The sequence below is a fragment of the Macaca nemestrina genome, chromosome 13 (assembly GCF_043159975.1).
Source record: "Macaca nemestrina isolate mMacNem1 chromosome 13, mMacNem.hap1, whole genome shotgun sequence".
Classification (NCBI taxonomy): domain Eukaryota; kingdom Metazoa; phylum Chordata; class Mammalia; order Primates; family Cercopithecidae; genus Macaca; species Macaca nemestrina.
In genome coordinates, this window is record NC_092137.1 from 106,958,415 (window position 1) to 106,976,315 (window position 17,901).

The 17,901-nt window shown below is 44.4% G+C and overlaps 1 protein-coding gene across 18 annotated transcripts in view; it reads left to right on the forward strand.

The window, feature by feature from the left end:
• LOC105471806 (myb-like protein A) overlaps positions 1-17,901 on the forward strand; it is a 504,277-nt gene that overhangs the window by 298,928 nt on the left and 187,448 nt on the right. For 15 of the 18 annotated variants that reach the window (XR_011611998.1, XR_011611999.1, XR_003015908.2 and 12 more), the window contains one exon: positions 9,978-10,066. The exons of the other annotated variants lie outside the window; for them this stretch is intronic. The gene's annotated coding sequence lies outside the window, so the exon portion shown is untranslated. The remainder of the gene's footprint in view (positions 1-9,977; positions 10,067-17,901) is intronic. 18 annotated transcript variants of the gene reach the window in all.

Sequence of the window (17,901 nt, forward strand, 5' to 3'; positions counted from 1 at the left end):
GCCCATTACACCGTTTCGGTTTGTTTTATCTGTCTCCACCTGTGGAGCAGGGAATTAACCTGCTGCCCAGGGCCGGGCCAGCGAATGCTTGGAAGAAAGCAAAGCGCACGGGTGTGCGTTTTTCGACAACACACCACAGCCTTGTTCTCCTCAGCACAGCATTGTCCCCGTGAGGCCCAGGCCCAAATCTGAATAGGACTCTGTGTAACCTGATCTGTTTTCCTTCTTGGCTATAGTCTCTGTGCCAAATTTAACTGTGGTCTGTATATGTAGTGTTGTTGCGGGAGGGTGGGGGTAGACCAGGGAAGGTGGGGGGAGGGGAGTGTATCCATGCAGTTTTTTTCCTGTCTTCCTTTTTTTGTGCTTGCCTGCTTTGCTCGCTGTTTGCTATATATAACTCAACATGACCATCCTCGCATCACCAGTCATTAACCCTTTAGGGATAACCAATGCACCTCTTCATGCAGGCCCCGAGCATCCTGGCTGGGAAGCACTGGTGCTGTAGGAGTTAACGCCGGCCCCTGGAAAGAGAACTTCCCCAGAAGTGCTCATGAAGCAATTAGCAGGGCCCCAGTCAGATAGTAAAAATATACCCTGGCTTACAAACAAGTAGGGAAGCGCTTCCAAGCCAAGAGTCACTGCTGTGCCCCAGGTCTGTGGCGGACGCTCCCTCTTTGAAAGTCTTGTATCTTAGACTTTGCAGAAATGCTACAAAAGCTGGTGATGCAGCAAGGATTTCAGGAGAGACCAAAATCTTTTGTCCAACTGAAATCCTGTCAGGGCTGGGTCTATCTCAGGAGATGGCGGAAGTGAATCATCCCAAGAGTTGTGGAAAGAGCTACTCATTGTGGGCCTGGGGTGACAGTGACCCATCCTGGGTGAACAGAAGCCTCACTTCACTTTGCCGGAGGGAGAGAGTAGGCTGACAAAATACTCTGGAATCTCCTAAAATTGGATGCCAAAGGGAGCTCCTCACCAGGGGCAGCTTGCCTGGGCTCTTCTTTCAAAGGGTGGAGTGTTGTCTGCCAGGACCTAGGGTCCCCGGGCTCAGGGGATCCTAGTGAAAGGGCTTCGGGCTTTACTGTTCATTTCCTCAGAATCATAGAAATACTGAAAATTACAAAACTGCGGTCTCCCTGCAAGGGACTAAAGATGTCTTGGGTCATCTTAGGCTATATTTAGAATGGAAAACGTGTTGGCTCTGAGGAAACAGGGTATGTGTCCTTCTCCAAGCAGGATGCTGTGAACCTTGCCCCACAGGCCCTCCTACCCATCCTCACAGAGCCCTGAAACTCCTCCTCCAGGAACCCTTCCAGCCAGTGGGAAGACCCCACAGATAGGGTCCAGTTTCCCCTGTGAATCAACTTCTTTAGCACTTCCCACTGCCCAGGGCTGGAAGGATCCAGTGTGGTACTGTTTTCCAGGGCTGGATGCATGTTTGGTCCTCCAGTGGGAACTCTGCCACCGTCCCTGCTTCTCCAGGAGTGATGATGGGGACAGGCATGGCAGAGAGTGGACGCAAGGATCCCGGCCTGAGGGGGCAGTCACTTGTCCCGCTCACTCGTACATGAGTCGCCATGGACACACAGGGTTTTCAGTATGGTAACAATCTGCACAGTCCACATCAGCGTCCAGTTAACTTTCTTTTTGTAACCCTCAGCGTGGTTTTAAGAACCTGGAAGTTTATTGCGTAACTGTTTTGCTTATGAAGTTGCACATGATTTCTCAGAAAGATCAATTCAAACCCGCCTTGTCACCCCTCTTCTCACCCAGGCCCCACTTCCTGCTTTGCTGGGGCTGGGGGGTCAGAAGTAACATGGCTAGAGACAGATGTCCATCATCTGTGCTTGTGAAGCCAAAAGGAGGTAATAGGAGCACAGTCAGACCCTCACTCCTTGGAGCCCTGTTGTGAGCTGCTCATGGCATGCACCATTCTCAGTCCTCACAACAGCTCAGATGGGTAGTAATTATTGGATTCTTTCTCTAAGAAAGAATCAGGTGGATAAGGCACCTGAAACAGGGGTTTCAGGTGCCTTATCCATAGACTCTGCCCTCACCTTCCCCACCCAGTGCTTCCCTGTGCCTTGCCGGCTCTATCTGTGAAATGTCTCAAGAGTCCATCCTGTTGTCTCCCATCCCATGTCTCCCATTTGGCCCACAGCCCAGACTCTTACCTGTCCAGACTCCCACTCCACACAGAGCCGGCATGATCTTTGGGAGAGGCACATTGAGCCATGTCCTTCTCCCCCTTGGAACTCAACAGTGGCTTCCTGTCACTGTGAGAACAGAATGCAGCCTCCTCCCTGTGCATGACAAGCACCTCCCCGAGGTCACAGCTGTGGCTCCCTGACTCTGCACTGGTCCAGTCCAGCCTCAAGGCCTTAAATTTGCCACTCCAGACCCCTGGTTTAGATCCTGGACTCTGAATACATTCTGGTCTTTTCCTCAGGGAGGTTGAGGCACTGTCCTAGCTTGTGGCCTGCTCCCACACCTATTTTCTCAGGGTGGAAGCAGACGCTCCAGCTCCCACACTGGGAGGCTGGTACCATTACCTCCAAGACCCAAAGCCTGCAGGAAGTATAGCAGGCCTCACCCAATACCCTGCAGTTCCCTCACCTGCTCCAAGTGGGAGATGGGTCTTCACGGGTCCCCAAGATGAGGGCCAGTGGCTTTCCTCTTTCACAGGCTACAGTGGGGGTGAGTCTTCCACCACGGGACCTCTGGCCAGATCTCAGGGCTCTGTAGTTGGGGGAAAATGGCTGTCTTTTATGGGGCTTTAGGACATGAACTGATGTGACATGTTTTAGAGACTATCCAGAGAGGATGTGGGTCACTTTTTGCTGCTTTAGATGACCTTCTTTAAAATCAATGCATTGACATACTTTCAACACTTAAATTTTCCTATTCTATTATTGCATCATCTCAGAAGAAAAGTCTTTCCTAATTAATGAATCTCAGGCTGCGTTAAATATTTCAGTGGCTGTCCACACACCACTTAATCTATTGCTTCAAAATAATTGGCTCTCCCTTATCAAGTCTACTAGAATGACTGAAACCAGTCATGTGGTGGAAGCATCATAGCGTTTCTTGCTCAGAAAAATACCCTTTCAAGGGCTTTTCTAGGGGAGATGACCTTCTTTAAAATCAATGCATTGAAATACTTTCAACACTTAAATTTTCCTATTCTATTATTGCATCATCTCAGAAGAAAAGTCTTTCCTAATTAATGAATCTCAGGCTGGGTTAAATATTCAGTGGCTGCCCACACACCACTTAATCTATTGCTTCAAAATAATTGGCTCTCACTTATCAAGTCTACTAGAATGACTGTCTTAAACCAGTCACGTGGTGGAAGCATCACCGTGTTTCTTGCTTAGAAAATACCCTTTCGAGGGCTTTTCTAGGGGAGCCTGGAACAGTAGCCAATTCTAGTAGGTCCTTTAAGACAAGAACTGGTCTTTTGCCCAGGATGATATTTGAGCCCCTAAAGGGCAAATAGGGGTCCCACTATTCAGCCTCCCCTCCGAGTCACACCAACCTCCCCACTTTGGTTCCATACAGCTTGGATTACTGCCCTACTGGTTCAAAACTGAAAGTGTCAAATAAAAACCAAAAGACAAATGTTAAGTCACATTGAATTGATAATTGAGACAATCTGTCATGCATATTTTGCTTTCCTGATTTTTCAAAAAAGCCCTAGTGTTGCACCTTCCTTGTCATCAGTTTAGTACGTTAACATTTTTTTAATTAAACTTCAGTATCATTGAACAGGTCACAGAGTGTGAGCAATACTGTCTTTGTTCCAAAACTCCAAATGTAATGAAGCTGCCATTCACAATTGTTTTCTGCTGGGCTGCTTATTTTTTTTAAAAAATGATTTTGATGAATAAAAATAGGTGCATTTTCACAGCGTGGGGTCCAGCAGGAATGAAAACCTTACGGATCACAGCCCGGCCCCTGGGGTTGCGGGAGGAGGTGTTGTCAGATGTCAATTTTGGCTGATTGTTTCTGAGGCCATGGGACTGCCATTCCTGTGTCCTGTGGTGTGTTTTATAGACTGACGTCACTTTTTTTAGATAAATTATTAGAGAAATGTTTATAGATGAATATACATTTCACAGTGTGCCAGAGTTGAGGAGTTTAATTAAGTTTAGAAGGGATACTGGGACGAGGGTGCTGAGCTGCCGCTGTCTGTGGCCTGTGACAGACGCCTCCTGCACCAGGAGGCAAGGATCCTGATGGTCAGATGCCCAGTCCCCAACCAGAGGGGGTTCAAAGGAAGTGCAGCCCCTTCCTCCCACCGCTGGGGGCACCAAAGGACCCACAGTGGAGATTGCAAACTATAGCAGGTGCTGTGCTTTGTGCTTGTTTTCAATATCTGAGCTATCATGCAAAACTCTAGTGATTTCTTGTTCTCTACACAAAACCCAGAAGATCTGGGCCACGGTGTGTGCATTTTTCCCAGTGTCAGTCTGCTATAGCCCCATATCAGCTGCCTAGGGACCCTCACTCCTGCTCCTGCTGGACCCTGTGGATATTTGAGTCATGACCTTGCCTCAAGGCTTATTCACTTACTGTTTGTTTATTTATGTTTAATATAGGAAGGGTCTTGCTCTGTTGCCCAGGCTGGAGTGCAGTGGCACAATCATAGCTCACTGAAGCCTTGAACTCCTGGGCTCAAGTGATGCTCCTGTTAAGGTATATTTAGATGGGAGGAAACATCTTTCTTCCTTTAGAGCATCTAATTATCGGCATGACCCTGGACAAATTATCCCAGAACCTGGAGCCTCAATTTGCTCATCTCTGCAAGGCGGGGTGACAACGCAACCTCGTAGCGTGGTTGCGAGTGCTACATAAAAAAGACTCCGGAAGGAGCACAGGGCCTCCATTGGGAACCCCTCAGCCAACACTCCTTCCTTGCCGCCTGCACAACCTCAGGAGACCATGGTGTCCTTTGGGATGGCTGAAAACTGCAAAGAAGACAACTGTGCATTCTCTGTGTGAGCAGCGTGCACACTGTCTTCCTCCTAAATGGCTAGTTGGAGGAGTGAAGACAGACTCACTCAGAAACGGGTGACTTCCTGGCTACAGTCTCCTCTCTGATAACAAAGGCCTGGGCCCAGATTAGAGACGAGGCAGGAATTATGTGCTGCAGAAAGGAGGTGGGGACAGCTTGAGTTTGTTTGTAGCTAAAATCTCAAATAATTCAGGTCTTTTCCATTTGCAGCAAATCTGATTCCCTCAACACATCTGTGGTAAAATGTTATGAGTGCATGCGGAGACCAAGTGTGGAGGGGCTTTTCTTTTTTTGCCCCACCACCAAATCCATAGTTACCCTCCAAGTTGTAATCTTATCATATTTAACTGGTTCCACATAAACAGATCTATGTATATTTTCAGTAGTTTCAGCTGAAACCTGTTAAGAACAGATGTGCAAATGGTTCCCTGGCACTGATCCATTTAAATATATTTTTTTCCATGAACAGTTTTTTCTCTCTCTGTTTCCTTAGAGGGGAGAAAAAATATGAAAGTGGAACCATCATTAAAGTGGATATTACACTCTTCTGGGTTCTCTGCAACCAGTGTTTGCCATTGGTTTTCAAACAGCAATTTGGCACATGAAGCTATGAACACAGAGTATGCATTTGATGGACAGTGTTTGCTCTGAGACTGTGTGGCTGGGAGAATGGGCTGAGAGCTCTGTAGCTGTCACCTAAGCCAGGGTCAGCCCGGGTCAGTCTTTCCCTGCTGCTGTTGCCAAGCAGCCCCTGGGCAAAGGCTTCAGCAGGCCGTCTGCCCCTTTGAGCCTTTAGTTTTTCAGTTGCAAAAAAAACAAAAAAAAAGTTCAGGGAGTGAGAGGATAAAGAACTCCTATAACTCAGCAACAACAACCTGATTAGAAAATGGGCAAAGGACTTAAATAGACATTTCTACAAGGATGATATATATTAATAAATGGCCAAAAAGCATGTGAAAAGGTGACTGGCATCACTAATGATTAGAGAAAAGCAAATAAAAACTAAAATGAGACATCACCCCACACCATTAGAATGGCTAATAGCAATAAAATGGAAAATATCAAGTGCTGGCAAAGTCATGGAGAAATTGGAACCCTTCTCCACTTTTGGTGGGAATACGAAATGCTACAGCCACTGTGGAAAACAGGATGGCAGCTCCTCAAAAAATTAAAAATAGAACTACCATATGACCCAGAAGTTCCACTTCTAGGTGTGTATTGAAAAAATTGAAAGCAAGATCTCGAATAAATATTTGCACACCTTATTCAAATATAGCAGTATTGTTTACAATATCCAAAAGGTAGAAACAACCGAAGTGTTTACAGATGAATGAATAAACCAAATGTGGTCTATACATACAGTGGAATATTATTCAACCTTAAAATGGAAGGAAACACTGCTATATGCTACAGTATGGAAGAACCTGGAAGGCTTTATGCTAAGTGACTGAAGCCAGACAAAAAAGGACAAATCCAGTATAGCTCCACTTATACGAGGTACCTAGGGTAGTCCAGTACATAGAGACAGAAAGCAGAATGGTGGGCCAGGCACAGTGGCTCACACCTGTAATCCTAGCCCATTGGGAGGCTGAGGCAGGCAGATCACTTGAGGTCAACAGTTCAAGACCAGCCTGACCAACATAGTGAAACCCCATCTCTACTACAAATACAAAAATTAGCCAGGTGTGGTAGTGCGCACCTGTAATCCCAGCTACTCGGGAGGCTGAGGTATGAGAATCGCTTGAACCCAGGAGGCAGAAGTTGTGGTCAGCTGAGATTGCACCACTGCACTCCAGTCTGGGTGATGGAGACTCTGTCTCAAAAAAGAATGGTGGCTGCCAGGGTCTGGGGAATGGAGAGTTGTTTAACGCATAAGAGTTTCAGTTTTGGGAGATGAAATGAGTTTTGGAAATTGGTCACATAACAATGTGAATGTACATAACACTATTGAACTGTACACGTAAAAAGGCTAAGATTGTTGAAAAGAAGAAAATAGGGGAGAGGGTCTAATTTGTGATACCAACTGCATCGATGGGTAAGGGATTCAGAAGAGAGGTGCACATTTAGCCAGACACTGAGCTTGTTGCCCGTGGGGATTATGCCTAAAAGGAATGAGATAGGAGGGGTTGGGTTTTCTCAGCTTTGAATTTCTTTCTCAAAAACACTCCTCTGTCCACCTTCCCATTGCCTACCTGACAGAGTTCACCTGGCCTTCCAGCTCTCTACCTGTCTGTAGCCATCTGCAGGAATGTCCTCACTGGGTCCCGTGGGCCATGCCCTGTGCTTGTGACTCTGGGGCACAGCACTCTGACCCACTGGCCTGTGTTCCCCTCTGGCTGGAACACAGTGCAAAAGGGGCCTGTTCCACCTTCAGTGGCCTCTGAGTAACCCACACGCTCCAGTCTGCAGATTTCTATCTCATTGACTTTGCCCTGGCACTGGGAGGGGGGAAGTGAGGGTTTCAGGTGGGAGTTTGATGGCAGATGAGCCTCAGGAGTTCAATGTCAGCTGGGAGAAGCAAGGCTACTTCGTCTCAGTTCCGCCACTGCCTGGCAGTGAGGCTCTGGGCAAACCACTTTGCTTTGTCTCTGGTAAAAGAAGGCTATGGGCAGGATTGGGCTTTATAATTGCTAAAGATTCCAGATCTTTGGGGGGTTCTGTCTTCCTAAATTCTGTCCAGCCTGCTAGCCTCTGCAGGACAGTATCAGGGAAACTTAACATGCCTGTGTTTCGTAGTGAACAGGACATCCAGGGTTGAGAATTACTGCAAACACCGTTACGTCGTCACGTGAGCTGAGGCTCCATGGTGATGCACCCTGGGCTCCCAGAACAGTGTGAGGCACTGAGATTACCTGCACCTGGGCCTGGGTCAGAATCCTGGCAGAGGGGTCTTTGGCAAGACAGTCATATCTGCCACCTGACAGGAGAGGACCTCCTTGGGATTGGACTCAGCTGAGCAGCAGGACGCCTGGTGGGCTTGGGAGGTGAGATTAACTTCCTGGGGGCAAAAAGGAGCCACACGTGTCTTAATGAGGAGAAAAGAGCAAAATCAAAGCATTCGTTAACACTTCAAAGAGGATGAAAGAACATGTTCGGTTCACAATTACTGCCTCCCTGACCAGGCAAGTGTATGATGGGGAATCCTGTTATCCTAATTCAAGAGGAAGATGCCAAAGGCTTCTCTTGCTGGATGAGAATTGTTGGGGAGCTCCCTGCCCACGGAGGGCCTGTTTGCCAGATCCCCAGCCCCCTGCAGGCCTCTGATCTGTGAGGAGCCGGTTCTAGTGATTCACACTTGTTTGTGAAAACCTTGATCTTTGTCAAGCTTTAAAAAAAATCTTGTCCGTAGTTTTTCCCAATTATTTTCCTGCCTACTCTTTTTTTTTTTTTTTTGAAGTAAACACTCAAAAGCCTTCATTTCTGTAACTAATTCTGGAGTTTACAGAAGCAAAAAAAATCAATAGGCTCAAAACTCCATTCCTTTATTCACTTGCCTCAGACTGGCTTGGGGCAGCACGTCTGAGCCCAAGCCAGAAGCTGTCAAAAGGGGGTTCCTGTCGGAATCTTGGAGCTCATCCCCCAAACTTGAGACTACTCAGCAAGTGAGCAAGATATTTCTGTCTGGTCCAGGAAGACGTCAGCCCCACACTGCCCCTCTCAGATAAAGAGATCAACGTGGAACAGGCCAGATTCTCCCATTCCGTCTCCACCTTTGCCAGTCTGCTTCTAGATCCTCTTCATGTACTCATGTTGCTGCCCCCAATTCACTAGATTTTCAGAATCTATTTACATCCGTCCACCACTCTGCTTTCCAAATATTATCATGATCGGCACAGTGGTGCTTCCCCCGAATGACTGGCAGCTCTCTGACCTTTCTTTTCAGCCACAAACGAAAGCGGACTTAAAAGATGTGTGTGCGTGTGTGTGTGCACGCCTGACTAATGGACACATTCCTCATGAGAAACAGGATAAATTACAGAGAATGGCAACGCAATGATTACAGAAAGGTATATGAGGCAGAACCCATTAGTGAGCTGCATTTTGTTCAAAACCGAGATACTGGCAGGCAGAATAACATGCCTTTGTACCAGAACGCATTCCGCTGTAGCAATGACTAATAATGTAGTGAGGATCTGTGCACATTTTCCCCCTTTTGTGCCTATTCTCATAAGTTAACAACTCAAGCATGAAAATTGTTTTAGGCTGAAGACTGGTGGTAAGATCTGGTCAAACTGTGTGGAAAACAACTTTTGTTGTTGTTGTTACTTAATTTAGTTTGGCTGTTTTTAAGTTAGAGGAGTGGAAATGTCAATGGCAATGTGAGTCTTGCAATGTGTTTTTGTTAAGCCCAAGAGCATTTGGGATCGCCTCACACAAAGCACATTTTTAATGACTAGAGATCATAGTTTCTCTTCCTACAGGTGTATGTTCCTATTTGGTACAGGTTGGGATTGTTGGGGAGGGAGGAGGAGATTGAAGCAAAATATCATAAATGACATCATCCTGGGCTTACCCTTCTTCAGCTAGAAAATTCCTATCCCACCAGCAAATCAGCCTGGTGAGCAAACAGCTGCCTTAGACAAATGGGGTTGAGTGTGGGGGTGAAGGCTACTGCAGGATTTTAGTAAATTCTCAGAGAAACGGAAGGAACAGAAATATCATGAATAATTGTCATACCTCTCATTCCTACAGGACTCGGGTTTCTTGAGCATTTTCCTGTCCATAGAATCAGAGAAAGTCTAAGATTTCATATAACTCCTCTTTCTTCTTGCCTCTTCTTTTCTTTTTATTGGATCAGAAGACTTTGAAAGACACAGAAACACACAGAGAATAACATAAATTCCTGTGTAGCCACATTCTAGAAGTAATAACTGTAATATTTTATAATGCTTACTGCAACTTTTTTTAAAAAAATAAAATAACTGAAGCATTACTGATAAAGATCTCCTTTATCTCACAGACAAGCAAAGTGGATCAACAAAGGCTGCAGTCACCAGCATCTTTTCCATCCTTAATTAATGGCATCCTCAAAAGGACACTATCAGACTGGTAAGACAAGCACTATTGTCCCACTTCACAGATGAAGAGCTTGGGGGCCCTGTGGATGTGTAGGAGAGTCGGCCTCCCTTGTTATAGGCCTTTTGCCGAGTTCAGGGGACAGAGCAGAAAACAAAACCCAAGGAAGCCCTAAGCAGACAACTATCCCAGCCCAAGGAGCCATGCAGAGAGCTTCTGCCTGGATGAGAAACAATTCTTTCCTTGGGCATGTGGCACAGAGGCAAACAGGAAATACTTAGGGAGACAGTTCACAGATATATATGTCCTTCATAGGGCACATTTTAATCCATAAATCAATCACGGATCACTGCTAAAGAAAACAAAATATCCTGCCACTAATTTGCCACCCTGTGAGCATGATTGGTGATATTTATTTTGATTAGGAGATTGCTCCATTTATAAATCTTCAATACATCCCGTCCCCGCAAAACGGCATCCGGACCTTTTGAGGGTTTTTTTTAAAAAAAGTGAAATTGGAGGAGGGATGAGAGCTGGCCTTCTGTGTGTTTCCCGGGGTTTCTGGATCTACAGCCTGGTGCCTAGCATCAGTCAAGCCCACGCTGGGGTTGCATCATATCCCGCAAAGCCACGTGCGCTGTGAGGCCAACAGGAGCCCCGCTGGGTCGACCAGCTGGAATCTCAGAGAGCGCTGACTCTAAAAATACCCGGCTCTGCAGAAGCACGCTGGGCCCAGGGGGCTTCTAGACTGACAGCTCCATTTATCAACTACCTATTGGTTTTTAAAATTAGCGTGTCTTTTCCGCGTTGACTGATTTTGGCTCTAAGAGATTTCGCTGGTCATTTCAGAGTGACTGAAACTCCCCTCTAACAGATCCCGGGAATTGTTTTTAGGAAAGGTAAAAGGCAGTCTTTTCTGTTGCAACACAAAGCTGAGCCGGCAGCCTGTCTTTGTCAGGATGTGGGGCTCCAGCGCCCGAGAAGCCCAGCCTCGCCCGCAGTCAAGTTCACAGCGAGGCCGAGCGCTGCCTGGGCTGCGCTGCGCTCCCGGACCCACACCGACCGCACCGCGCGCCGCCGGTGCTTCTCCCACCCCAGCCTAGAAGCTGCCTCCCTCCGCCTATCCCTGCAGGATAAGAAGCCCGAGGAGGCGGAGCGTGGAACTCGACAGTTAAAACATTTAAGAGAGAAAACTTAGTGTCTTGTTGGCCTGAAATCGAGTACACAGCCCGGGGTGATCAGGGGATGTGTGAGAATTGCTTCCCCTGGGCAATAGGCGATATGTGCTTTAGGAGGAAGATATGTCTCCTCCTGAGCCCCAGAGGGGAGAACTTCCAAAGACAGAAAACCACAGGGTTCCTGGCACAGAGCTTTCCCTTTATCAGCTAAAACAGAATCTTTCCTGACCTCGACCTGGCCCCTTCCTCTAACTGTAGGCAGAGAGGCAGACAAGAAAGCACTTGGTGAAACACGGAGTTTTGTTCAATCCTCAACGAACTGTCCAGAGTTGATTGCTGATAGCCGTGGTGCTTTCTGCCTTCCTGGTTTTCATTTAATTGGGTACCGCGCTGCCTTTCAAGACACCTTAAAGGAACCAACAGGCAAATCCAAGAGAGCTGGACAGACCACTGAACACATAATAGGCTGTGTCTCGTGGCCTTCGTTGTCTGGTGCCTCAAACAAAACACCAGAAAGATTGTTTCTAAGCTAGAGCCACCCCAGGTTGCTTAAAGTGCAAAGCTCACTGCTACTGGGCGTACCCTTGTGAGACACTGGAAAGCTGGTTTTACTGTGGCCCTGTGAAGAGGAAGGCTGAGATTTAGACAGTAATACCTTTACTGGGATTGGAAAAGATTTGGTTAATGACAGTCCTGTCATTTCTAAAACCCATTATCACTGTATGAGAGATTCTTTTGAGTTGCATCCTCGACAGTGCTTCCTAAGGTCAGTCTTTTCTCTTGTACTCATTTTAATGGGTGCATAGTGGTATCTTGTTGTGATTTTAATGTGCATCTCCCTAGTGACTAATAATGATGAGAAGCTTTTCATACACCTATTTGTCATTCATAACTCTTCCTTGGTGAAATGTCTGTTTAGATATTTTGTCCATTTTTTAAATTTGGATTGTTTGATTTCTTATTATTGAGATTTGACAGTTTTTTTATGTATTCTGGATACAAGTTCGTTATTAGGTATATGATTTGCAAATATTTTCTTCAAGCCTGTAGCTTGCTCTTTCATTTTCTTAACAATGTCTTGTTTTTAATTTCAAAGAAATCCAATTTGTCAATATTTTCTTTTACAGATTATGCTTTTCATGTAAGAAATCTTCACCTAGCCTAAGTCACAATAATTTTCTCCTAGAAACCGTAGAAATTTCAATTTATAATGATCAATTTTGAACTCATCTTTAGTTTATATTTTATTTATTTATTTATTTATTTATTTAATTTACTTTTTTTGAGATGGACTCTCGCTCTGTCGCCCAGGCTGGAGTGCAATGGCACGATCTCGGCTCACTGCAACCTCTGCCTCCCAGGTTCAAGCGATTCTCCTGTCTCAGCTTCCCGAGTAGCTGGGATTACAGGCATGTACCATCATGCCCAGCTAATTTTTTGTATTTTAGTAGAGACCAAGTTTCACCATGTTGCCCAGGCTGGTCTCGAATTCCTGAGCCCAGGCCATCCAGCCGCCTTGGCCTCCCAAAGTGCTAGGATTATAGGCGTGAGCCACCATGCCCGGCCCAGAACTTATTTTTAAATATGGTGTGAGGCATGGAGCAAAGTTTACTTTTTTGCGTGCGTTTAGCCAATTGTTCCCTCAACATTTGTTGAAAAGACATTTTTCCACTGCATTGTTTTACGTCTTTGTCAAAAATCAGTGTATTTTTGGACTGTTGATTCTAACGTTCCATTGATGTTTGTCTTGATTTATTTTTTGGCCTTAAAACAATTTATTATCATCTCTCATGATATTGGGAGATGGCCAGGCTCAGCTAGGCAATTCTTACTTGGGGTCTCTCATGCATTTGCAGTTGGATGATGGCTGGAGCAGCAATCTGGAGGCTCAAGGAGGCTGAAGGCCCCATATGACTCCTTCATTTCCATATCTAGCACCTCAGTGGAGTAGGCTGGAACAGCTTGGGAATCATCGAGCTTCTAATTCTCTCCCTGCCTTCTCTCTATGTGTCTAGTTTTCACTTCTCCACAGTATGGCATTCTCAGGAAAGTCAGACTTCTTAGTAGTGGCTTAACCTAGAATGGCTTTTCCAAAAGCAAATGTTTCAAGAGACCCAGGCAGAAGCTGCAAAACTTCCTGTGACCTAGCTTACACATCCTATAAAGTTTCTTTTGCCATATTCTGTAAGGAAAGCAAGTCGCTATGGCCAGACCAGGTTCAAGGAGAAGAGGATGAGACTCTACCTCTCGATTTCAGGAGCATTATTATGGAGAGGGAAGGATTGTTGGTTGCTTCTGTATAAGCAATGCCAATAATAGAAGGCTCCACTGCCCTGATTAATGTAGCTTTATAACAAGTCTCAAAATCAAGCAATGTTAGTCCTTCAACTTGGTTCTTCCTTTGCATAGTTATTTTGACTATGCTAGGTCCCTTCCATTTCCATTCGAATTTTATAATCAGTTTGTCAATTTCTACAAAAAAAAAACAAAACAAACAAACAAACAAAAAAACCCTTATGAGATTTTGGTCAAGATTGCATTGAATTTATGGATCAATTTCATGAGAACTTACAATTCAAATTATTTTAAGATCAATTTGTTGAAAATTTATTTTCAACATATTGAAATTATTGAGTCTTAAAATTATTGAGTCTTCTGATCTATGAACAAAGTATATCTATGTCTACTTAGCTTTTCTTTAATTTCTTTCACTAATTACATTATAATTCTCAATGTATAGATCTTTCTATCTCTTGTCACATTTGCCCTATTTTATATGTTTTGACCCATTATAAATGGTATTTTTAAAATTTCAATTTCCAGTTGTTCATTGCAAGTATATAGAAACATAATTGATTTCTGCACATTAGCCTTATAGTCTATATTTTTGCTAAAGTCACATTTTAAGCTCTAGTAGTCTTTTTTGTAGGATTTCCTGCATACACTCTCATGTCATCTACAAATAAAGACGGCCTTTCTTCTTTATTTCCAAGCTTAATCTCTTTTGTTTGCATTTCTTGCTGTTGCACTGGATAGCACCTTCAGTACAATGTTGAATAGAATTTGTGAGCGTTTCTGATCTTAAGAGGAAAATACTCAGTCTTTCACCATCAAGAATGATGTTATCTATAGGCTTTTCATAGATGCTCCCTTAACAGGTTGAAGAAGTTTCCGTCTATTCTTAGATTGCTAGATTTTTTATCAGGAACGTTTGCTGAATTTTATCAATTTTTTTTCTGTATCTATTGAGACATACAATCTACTAGTGCTATCATTTTACAAGTTCAAGTGAAGTGTAGGGCACTTACCTTTCTTTACATCCTGTTACCCTCTCTGGTTATAACACAATTGCTTAAATATTTTCTCTGCATACATTTAGCATCACATTAGATAGTTATAATTTTTTACTTCATCTGTCACCATAATTTAGAAAACTCCAGAGAAGAAGGAAAGTCTATAGTACTTACCAATATTTTTGCTTACTATTACGTTAATATGTTCTTTCTTCCTTACTGATGTTCCAATATTCCTTCCTTTATTGTTTGCTTTTTGTTTAGAGAACTTTTTTTAGCTGTTCATTTATAGTGTGTCTGCTGGTGACAGATACTTTTAGTGTTCCCTCTCCTGAGAATGACCTGATTTCCATTTTATTCCTGAAGGACATTTTCATTGGAAAGGATCTTTCAGCTGGATATAGAATTCTGGATTGACAGTTTTTTTCAGCACTTGAAAGTACTCTGGTTTTCCATGGTTTCTAATAAAATATGTCATATAGACATCTGTCTATCTATCTATCTATCTATCTATCTATCTATCTATCTATCTATCTATTTATGATGGTTAATATTAAATGTCAACTTGATTGAACTGAAGGATGCAAAGTATTGTTCCTGGGTGTGTCTGTGTGGGTGTTGCCAAAGGCGATTAACATTTGAGTCAGTGGACTGGGAGAGGCAGACCCACTCTCAGTCTGGGTGGGCACCATCTAATCAGTTACCAGCGCAGCTAGAATAAAAGCAGGCAGAAGAACGTGGAAGGACTTAACTTGCCGAGTCTTCAGCCTTCATCTTTCTGACATGCTGGATGCGTCCTGCTCTTGAACTCCAAGTTCTTCAGCTTTTGGACTCTTGGACGAACACTAGTGGTTCGCCAGACTCTCACAAGCCTTTGGCCACAGACTGAAGGCTGCACTGTCGGCTTCCTTGCTTTTGAAGTTTTGGAACTCAGACTGGCTTCCTTGCTTCTCAGCTTGCGGATGGCTTATTGTAGGACTTCACCTTGGGATCGTGTGAGTCAATACTCTTAATAAACTCCCCTTCATATACACATCTGTCCTTTTAGTTCTGTCCCACTAGAGAACCCTGACTAATACGCCATCTGCTTGTGTTTAGCTTTCAAGAGTTTGACTATGATGTGTCTTAGTGTGAATTTCTTTGGGTTTGTTATGTTTGAGATTTGCTCAGCTTCTTAAATCTCTAGGGTAGTGTCTTCTGCCAAATTTGGGAAATTTTGAGCCATCATTTCTTTGAGTATTTTTTTAGTTCTGTCCTCTTTTCCTCCCCTTCCAGATTCCAGTGCTGCAGAAGCTAGGTCTTCTGTTATAGCCCAACTGGACCTTGAGGCTCTGTTAATTTTGATCTTCAGCCTACCTTCTCTCTGTTGTTCAGATTAGGTGTTTTCTATTGTCCTATCTTCTTGTTCCCTGCTTCTTCCCTGTGCTCTCTCTATTTTGGTGTTGAGCACCTCCACTGGGTTTTAAAATTTTTTGATTACTCTATTTTTCAGTCTTGAAATTTCCATCTTCTGCTGCTTCTTTATATTTTATCTTTCTTTCCTGGGATTTCCTATTTTTTCATTTATTTCAAGAATGCTGTCACTGCTCTTTGAAGCATTTTTGTGATGGTTGTTTTAAAGCATTTGTCAGATAATTCCAGCATCTCTGTCGTCTCATTGTTAGAATATATTGTCTTTTTTCCATTCTGTTTGTGGTCTTCCTGGAAAATTCATGAGCAATTTTCCATTGAAACCTTGACATTTGGGGTGTTATGTTAAGAGACTGGATCTTACTTTAATATTCTGTTTTAAGTGGCTTTATCTGACAGTGCCCCAGTAGGAGAAGATGGTGGGGTGCGGAGAGAAGTAGGAGTGATGAGGGGAGGGAGGGCATTGCCCCATTATTGTCAAGTGTGGGAGTAGATGGAAGCCCAGGTCCCCCTCTTGGCCTCTGTTGACCCCTGAAGAAGGCTTCTCCCTCTTACTGCTTGGTGGGGTAGAAGTTCTGGCTCCCCAGTAGGCCTCCCCCGATACCAACATGGCAGAAAGGGAGGAATGCCTCGTTCCTGCTGGGTGGAGAGGGAAGTTCAGTCTCCCTTGATGTTTTCCGCTCCAACTGTGGGGGATCTTTTTACCACCAGGCAGGGATGGAAGTCTCAGCTCCCTCCTCAGCCTTCTCAGACACCACCCCGGTGGGGTTGGAGTGGGCAGGGGGGTTGGGGTGCCTTGACACAGGCTGGTGAAGGTAGAAGTCGAGGCTTTTCACCTGGCCTCTGTGATTGGGGTGGGGCGGTGGTATTTTAAGTGATGTTTGGCTAGGGTGGAGCGGTTATTGCCTAAAGCTTCTCTGTCTTGCTGGGCTCCACTGTCCAGCTCCTTGGGCTAGAGAGAGGAGGCTTTTGTTGGGGCTTTCTTGGTCTCATTTGGAATTTCTGAGTTCAGCTTCTTCAACTCGATATCTGGAATATACAAGACAGAAAGAAACCAGGGCACTCTCCACCATGTTGTTCCTCCAGTCTCAAGATCTCTAGACAGTCTGTCTTCTCTCCATTTTTCGGAGTCTTCTTTTGCATGTTTTTTATATAACATCCACACTTTTTAGTGGCGTTTAGCAGAAGCAATGGAACAAGTAAGTCTACTGAAGCTTTCTGGAACAGAAGCTCCTCATTTCTTTTTTTGTATACGTTTCAAAAGAAGTTGCAAATATATGACCCTACACATTTCAGTATGCATATCATTAACTACAGCCCAATATTTGTTTATATTTTTCTTTTTCTTGTGTGAGATGAAAACTATACATACATTGCTGTCAGGCTTTCCCCAGGCATCAGAACTCACCAGACATCAGAATATACATCTTTGAGAGGAACCACAGAAATGTAACATGCACGCTAACACTTTTACCCGAACATCAAAATGGAAACATCAGAGTATTCATACTAGAGAGCAACCTTACAGTTGTAATGGATGTGGTAAGGCTTTTTAAAACATCATATGTTCAAAGACATAGAATCAACCAAAATGGCATCAGTGATAGACTGGATAAAGAAAATATGGTACATGTACACCATGGAATACTATGCAGCCATAGAAAGGAATGAGATCATGTCCATTGTAGGGACATGGATGGAGCTGGAAGCCGTTATCCTCAGAAAACTAACACAGGAACAGAAAAGCAAACACCACATGTTCTCACTCATAGGTGGGAGCTGAACAATGAGAACACATGGTCCCAGGGAGAAGAAAAACACACACTGAGGCCTGTTGCTGCAGGTGGGGGCTTAGGGGAGGGAGAGCATCAGGAAAATAGCTAATGCACGTCAGGCTTAATACGTAGGTGATTGACTGATAGGTGCAGCAAACTGCCATGGCACACATTTACCTATGTAACAAAACTGCAAATCCTACACATGTACC